General features: G+C 39.0%; 1 pseudogene; it reads left to right on the forward strand.

Annotated features, from left to right (window-relative positions):
* Positions 1–568: 568 nt before the first annotated feature.
* Positions 569–2971, forward strand: LOC149184377 (uncharacterized; annotated as a pseudogene).
* Positions 2972–8227: the final 5256 nt, after the last annotated feature.

Below are 8227 nucleotides of genomic sequence, written 5' to 3' on the forward strand. Positions count from 1 at the left end.
ACAACTGTTTGAGGAATTCCATTAACAAGTTGATGGATAGATACAACAATATCTAGAACATGTATTTTAGGTATAGCTTGTCTAGTACGCTGAATAGGTTGAAAAGGTTGCACTTGTGGAGCACCTGGACATACTATTGATTAAAGGAAGGATTCCAAATTGTGTTCATCCTAGGATAAGGAGTACCAAGTAAAGGTTGATTTAGAACAGGTTGATCTAGGTGAGGCTAAGGAATCTAACCATAAGTTCTCATAAAATGTTGACCCCTAGAAATAGGTTGTCCTCTAGGTGGAGGATAAGGTGGTTTCCCCACAGGATGCTAATAAATGCTAGTCAGGGTTACTTGAGGGTTACTTGAATTACCATCCACCATGTGAATATGTTGATCTAATGATGTAAATTCTTCATGCATGGAAGTCATTCTCTAATCAGTAGATGTAGATAATCCAAATGAACAAGTAGAAGGTGGTGGGGAAGAAGAAGCTCCTAAAAAGTTCCATTAAGTGATTGGTATCCAAGAGGAACTAATGGACTGCCATACAATAGTGATTTCGGGGAGCTCGTAAACATGGATGGATCAATAGGTTCGCTCCCAATAGGAATTTCTGACATAGTTACTTCTGGTGAATAAAAAGGAATGTGTGGCGGTGAAAAATTCTAACCTAAAAAACTCAAAGTTGTAAAATACCAAGGATTAGGTTGGAAAGGAGAGAAAGGAACCCTTGGGTCTGTTAGACTCAGTCTTCTATCAAAGTCGAATTCACCAAGGTTCATTTCTCATCATTTGCAGTCATCAAATACCAGTTTGGTAAAAAAGGGTCATTTTAATCCTTGAGTCTAGGGTTTTGTCTCCAGAAGTGTTCACTAACGCCTGTAGGCCAAAGAGAGCTTCAATAAGGTTTCACTTCAAGATCCACATTATTAATAATGCTGAAGGACAATTCTTCTTCAAAACTTTGTTTTAAAGAAGAAATTATTAAGTTCGTTCAATACATGGTTGATAAGGTTTTACAGCTCTTCAGGCAGCCCTGCCCATCTTGCTAGGTTCAGCAGCCCCTATCCCTGCAAAAGCACAAATAGACAGAACATCATCAGCACAAAGAGATAAAGCAAGATCTACAGGGGTTGGAGCAAGAATTTTCAAAGCTAATCTAGTTATATCTCATATCAACAAGTGTATGACTGAAAGCCCCTAGACAACATTAAGTACGAGAAAAATCATTTACTCAATACAGTACCAGTTTTCCTTTATTGAAGATGGACCTGCAGACAAAGCAAATGAAATACTATTGGAAATGAAGGGAACTTTTGGACCACATGATTGTAGGCTGCTATGTATTAATTCTTCACAATCAAATGAAGAGATCTTACCAGAAGATATCTGAACTCCTTTTGTTTCATCATCTTTGATAATTCATCATCTGACCATGTTCTAGGCCGTTGTTTCAACAGAAATGACTTGGAACAGATTAATGAATTCATGCAAGAATTTTTTGTAAAGAATATTATCCCATACATGGAGCAGAAAATACGCTCCTTGAATCAACAGGTTTTAGCAACAAGGAAGGGGTTGAAAAATCAGTTTAAAAACCTTTGGTGGCATAAGGGGAAGGATGATACTGCTGATGTTTCGAATGGGTCCATCTACACATTTAGTTCGATAGAGTCTCAGATCAGAATTTTGGGAGACTATGCCTTTATGTTGCGTGATTATGAACTTGCTCTTTCAAATTATCGATTGTTATCCAGTGACTACAATATTGACAAGGCTTGGAAGCGTTATGCTGGTGTTCAGGAAATGATTGGACTTTCACTATTTATGCTGGATCAATCAAGAAAGGAAGCAGAGTATTCCATGGAAATGGCTTTTACAACTTATCAGAAAATAGGTGCCTCAGGTCAGAGATATGCCACAAGATGTGCACTTTGGTGGTCGGAATTGCACAAAGCTAGGGGGCAATTCAAGGAGGCTGCCAATGTCTACTTCCATATCTCTAGTGAGGAACCAAGCTTACGTGCAGGTATATTGCTGGAGCAGGTAGCCTATTGTTATCTGCGTGCAAATCCACGCATGCTCAGGAAATTTGGATTCCATCTTGTCCTTGCAGGAAATCGCTACACTATATGTGGACAGCGGAAACATGCCATTAGAGCATATATGTGTGTTCTTCCTGTATTTGAAGGCGATGGATGGAATTATATCAAAGACCATGTCCACTTTAATCTTGGAAGATGGTATGTTGTTATCGGGAAGTCAGAACTAGCCATTCAACATTTAATGAGATTACTTGCATGTAGTCATCAATCAGCTGTAACTCAGGAAATGTTTCTGGGAGATTTCCTGCATGTTTTTGAGAGTGTTGGTAAAAAAGATGAAATGTTCAAACTGAAGTTGCCTGCCATTAATATGACATCACTGAGAATTCATTTTGAGGATCACTGTACATATGCCTCTGCTGGAGCTATTCTTTTACCAGAAAAGACATGGCAATATTTGGAGGAAGGATTAGTTCCATCGACATCCCCGACATCAAGTAACTGGTTAGATTCTGCAGCAAGGTCTTCTTCCAAATCTTTGAAAGGAAAAGATAGCAATATTTGTATTGCTGGAGAGGCTATAAATGTGGAGCTTGAGTTTAAGAATCCTCTTCATATCCCTATTGATATATCTGTAGTTTCCCTCATATGTGATTTCATTCCTGAAATGATGTCGGAGAACGTTGGTGTTGGTCATCATGGAGAAAAAGAAATTGGATCTGAAATTGCACTATCTAATCATAGCATCGATGAAGAGGGGAACATATATGATCATGGTGATTCTTCATCGGTTTTATCTGAGGAGGCTTTTAGTCTGAAAAGAGGTCAAAGTATGATGGTACATTTGAAAGTGACTCCTAAAATGGATGGTTTCCAGCATACGTTGACAGTTGATTTGTATACTCTGAGTTCTGTTCAATACAAATTCAGTTAGGGAAAGGTACGGTGCCCAAAATTATGCTTCCAGAAGACATTAGACTATTGCAATTTAAAGCTTTCCATTCCTGGCATACCGAGCTCTTTGTGCATATTAAGGTTGATATTCTTCCAAATCCACGGCTGGAGATTGTTAGTGTTCCGGATCAAACTTTCAATGATGGAGCAATCTGTCATGCTTACGATGAGAGCACAACAAGTCAATCACAAATAAGTAATCAAACTATGGTGAATGAAGTTAGATTGTACATTGAGACTTTTATGAGTGAGATGACGAAATGGGAGAATGATTTGAAGCAACTTGGGACCAAAGTTAAAAAGCGTGAGGATGAATTGAGGAAATTAGAAACCAATTTAAGTGAAGTGAATAGTTCTCTGAGTGACTTGGAAAGAGAGCTCAAAAAATGTACCTTTTCTTCAAAAAGTGATGGGAAGGAAAATTCAAATCCATATTCACACAGTGTTGAAGATACTTTAGAAGAAATCAATAGACAGGGAATCACTGTAGCTTCCCTCTAGCTTCACTTAAGTAGGGTGAATGTTCAATCAAGAAAACTCCCTATCATACAGGACGTGGTTGGAGTTGTTGCCTTGTTAGGGAAAGTAGAGGATGATGCCATCAGTCGGGCACTATTTGAGTATGTGGGAAAGGAGAATATGCTTGCAATTGTTTGCAAGTCTCATGGAGGGGTTGAAGCACTTGAACTGTATGATTGTTGTGGTAGCATAAGGACAGAAAGAGGTCTTCATGGGCTAGCAAGTGCCCAAAAAGAAAAAATTAATGGAAGGTTCCGTGTGATTTGCCTTGAGGACTTAAGGTCTTATGAGGGGGGATTCAATGTTGGTGATCCACAAAAGAAATAAGGATGAAATTGGCCAGTGCGGCGTATAGGATGACTGGTGTGGCGCACTAGTGCAGAGTGGCGCACTGGGTGTGCTGCGCGGCACACACATCCAGGGAGCCTGAGAATTGCCCAGATTCACTCCAATTGCCCAAAAACGCATGAATTCACCTTGGGACGAACGTTTGAGGATCGCATTGAGCTTATTAATTGACCAGGGACCTCAAACTCTAAGAATCGCCTCTAACTTGCGTCAGATGGTTGAAGGCCTTGTAGCTGTTTGGGAAGAAAATTCATGTTCTGGGGTCTCTCACTGCAAAAGTAACGCCTCTATCTTACATGCGGCACAACAATACTTGCAATATGCTGATGCTTGCGGCATTTTTCTCAATATGTCATTCTTTCCACAAAGGCAGGCGAATGGTGTAGAATTCGTTTCCACTCATTTTTCACAACAGAAGGAATTTAGCCACAATGCTCGATTGGAACAACAACGTGGAACTGTATGGAAGATGTGCAATTGAGTTTTGGTGAAAGCGTTGTAAGCAGATGAGTTGGAGAAATAGAGGCCAAAATCCTCTTCCTTGATGTCAGAAAACCATGAAGATGCACACTGCAGATAGGAGTGCCCTGACATTGTCGACTGTGTATTTTGGTGGCTCAAAATGATGTCACTGCCACTGGACATAGTAAATCCATAAAAAAGGAAGAAAAAAAAAATATAGGAGTATAGCCATAGAGTATGCTTGTCATCGTTGTATTACAAATTGCGTTTTCTGTGGCTTAGTTGTTTCATTTGTCAGATTGCAAGCTTGCAATAACTCCATGAAGTTGAGGGTGGATAGACAAATTTTACCAACAGTCAAAGATTTTGGAGTTCGAACCTTCATTGTTTGACCAACGAGTGATTGGCTGCCTTGGATCCTAGCAAGGGATTCGGTTTACCATCCTATCTCTCTGTCAATTGATTTGAAGTAAGAAACTAGTTATAGCTGCAGAACTTCCAGAGTTTTGATATTCAAATTGTAGAAGTGCTTCAAAAATTTGCAAAGCTTTCAAGTCAGAAAGTTGTGCAGAAATTGTCACGTCTTGACCAGTTCTCTTCAGATCGATCGGAGGAGACAATTTCGCATTGGAACAATCTATGGCAAAAAGGTGATCTATGTAAAATGCGGTAGAGGAATGTGGAATGCATGTGTAATGACTCAGATGATGTCTGATATGTTTTAATATAGTTGGAGTGGTGCATTTTGGCATTGCTGGCAATGCAAACAATTCTCTTTCAATAAACGACACAGAGGAGGCGGCCTCGAATGACACAAGTAATTTCTTTAAACTGAAAACACATGTTGAGCTTAGTAAATTGCAGCTGGGATTGTTCATTGTTCCCATCATTAAAGGCAAAATCTTATTTAAAGGCCAGTTTTATTAAAAAATTAGTTTTATTCAAATGGAAAACGAAGGTGAAAGGTCAAAGTCCAAAAGCCAATTTAGAACAAATAATATCTACCCCAACAGAGAAACAAGATTCGATTTCCTATTCTTCACTTCAGTTATGATCTGCAGCTACAGTTTTCGCCTTTTTTATTGGCCATCAAAAAAGTTTCAAGTGAAATAATGAAACATTGTTCTGTCTATAGAATTCATTTCATATCCTCAAGATTTTAGTTGTAATAGCTCCCCATTTGGATCGATTTGTTTTCTCATAGTGGAGCTTATTTATTGCATAAAAAATCATTTGTAAAGAGTTCTGAGTTCTAGCAAACAGTGGGAGAGCTGTGAAAGAAAACTTCACTGTACAGTTTTTGACAGGGATTTAATGAAAAGATACAACTCTAACTCCTGAGATTCTTGTGGTGTAAATTTAGCATTTGTCTTTTCCTTTGTTTCATATGTAGCTTGTTATGTTTTCATTTCATTTCATAATCATTTCTAAATGAATACTTTTAAGTGAGAAAGGCAGAATCCAGTTTGCTGCTCTGCCTTGGGAAGGTATTCATGTTTTGTGTTTTCTTCTATTTGATAAGGATTCATCTGCTGCCCTTGTCAACCTCTCAGCGTTCTTTCATTCCATATAATTTCAAAATTGAATGCTAAATTTGTTGCCTGTCTTGCTTCCTGAGATAATCTGTGTCTCGAATTTAATCTCCCTGCTCATGCTATTCTCGATCCCACGCTGCCTAGAAAACCCGGTCATTTATCAAATTACCCCTTTTCCTATTCATTTTACTAGCCTAAAATCAGTTATCATTTAAGTCATCTCGGACTCTATTGATCATTTTATCGAGATAGACCCCGAGAGAGCCCTCTCCTATCCTCGTAGGGCTAGCTACGAGGCTGAGCTTGGTTTGATGTTGCCTCGAGTTTTTCCTTCTTCAGCCTGAGGCAGATTCGAGTGCTAACATAGTGGCGACCATACTGGGGACCAAAATGGTTTGCTTGAAGATTGTGTTGCCCCAGTACATATCTCAAGTGCAGATCTGATGGTTGATGGTGAACAATGATCAGACATAAGAAGGCTGAAATCATTCACCTGGCGACTCCATTCACTGAAGAATCCAGCAATCAATCCTTCATGGTGACTCCATTGCAAAGGGATCAGTAGTGGTAAGATTTTCAAGATGGATCGAATTGCAAGAAGATACGCTCCCATGAGCCGAGATCACATCCCAGGTTTTCCAAATAAAATGCCCAAGGTAGATTGGTCAAAGAATTTTCCTGTGTTCAGAAATGTGGAAGGTAATGATGCTGCTCTTCATCTGGTGAAATTTCATATTCATGTGCATAGATTAAAGATCAATTTTCCTGAGGACTGTTTGATGAAAATGTTTATGGCTACTCTGGAAGACGAAGCCCGATCTTGGTATGAAAGCTTGCCACCTGCTTCCATTTATTGTCTAAAGGATTTTCATTCAATATTCTTTGAGAAGTATAAAGAATCTTATCCATCATTAAATTTAGTTCAGGATTGTTGCAAGCACGCTTATGGTTTTATTGAGAGTCTTGAAAAATACTATGAGGATGATAATTTTATGGACGAAGAAATCATGGAAGCATTGTATGAAAATCCATTTCAGCAGTCTACAGAACTCTTAGAGGAAACTTTGCAGCAGGATCAAAATCAGCAGGTTGAAGAGTTCCATATGGCTGAAGGTGATGAAAGAAAAAGTGTCGGTTCAGATCTGTCAATAGAAGAAGACGGCATGCAAGTAAGTTCAGTCCTAATTTCAGAATGTGATAATGTCAGGACAGCTATTTCAGTTCCAGATTCAGATTGTGATGACCAAGAATGCCTAGTACGGAATCCTATGAAAGAGAACTTTGCTGTTGAAACCATCTGGGATGCAGAAGACACAGTTATGGATCCAAATGCTCTCAGTTCATTAGAATACAGCCTTCATGAGGAGGTAATCCAGTCAGTGTATGAAAAACAAGATCAGACCTTCATTCAATACATTCACACCACAGAAGATCAAAACATTCAGGATTTCCATCCAGATTCCTCTTCATATGTTTCATGTGTTGAAATGTTTTTCCAAGAAGATATCTGCTCATCTACCTATTCAGAGTTTTTTGAAGCCCATGAGCATACTTTTACTGAAGCACATGATGAAGGAAGATCAGAATTTGAAGCAAAGGACACCTTGTTTCTTTAGCAGGAAGAAAACCTTCATGTTTTTCATGATCTAATGGCATATTTATTGCAGTTAGCAGTGAAGGTGATTATTGCAGTATCCGGTGATGAAGGAGATCATGGTAAATTAGCTTTCTGGAGACCCAGTTAAAATCATCCACTGTTGACCAGAAGATATGATAGGAAAATCAGTCAAGAAGCCATCTTCTTGATTGGTTGCATTAGCATTTTGATATAGTTTGAGGATATATTGTCTTGTAAGAAATATAGGTGGCCATGTACTGCCACCAAGCTTTAAGTTTTAAGTCCAAGTATTTGCCATTTTGAGTTAGTTTGTTAGAGTCAAGTTTTTCGGTCATGTCAGTTTGCATTGAGTCAGTTTCAGTCAAGTTTCAGTCAATAAATTGAGTCGTGTTGGTTTGTCGGAATAATGGACTCCATAGCCCAATGGACGAAGGCACTGTCTAGCTCTCCCAGAGATCTGATGTTCTTGGCACCTCCACGGAGTGGCAGCTGCCATCCCAATTGGAGCCAATGTTAGACTCAGTCTTGTCAGTCTTCTGTCAGAGTCGAATTCACCAAGGTTCATTTCTCGTCATTTGCAGTCATCAAATACCAGTTTGGTCAAAAAGGGTCATTTTAATCCTTGAGTCCAGGGTTTTGTCTCCAGAAGTGTTCACTAACGCCTGTAGGCCAAAGAGAGCTTCAATAAGGTTTCACTTCAAGATCCACATTATTAATAATGTTGAAGGACAATTCTTCTTCAAAACTTTGTTTT

This window comes from Pinus tabuliformis, chromosome 3_2 (assembly GCF_031772625.1).
Source record: "Pinus tabuliformis cultivar Carrire ecotype Pingquan chromosome 3_2, CPIR1, whole genome shotgun sequence".
NCBI classification, from domain to species: Eukaryota; Viridiplantae; Streptophyta; class Pinopsida; order Pinales; family Pinaceae; genus Pinus; species Pinus tabuliformis.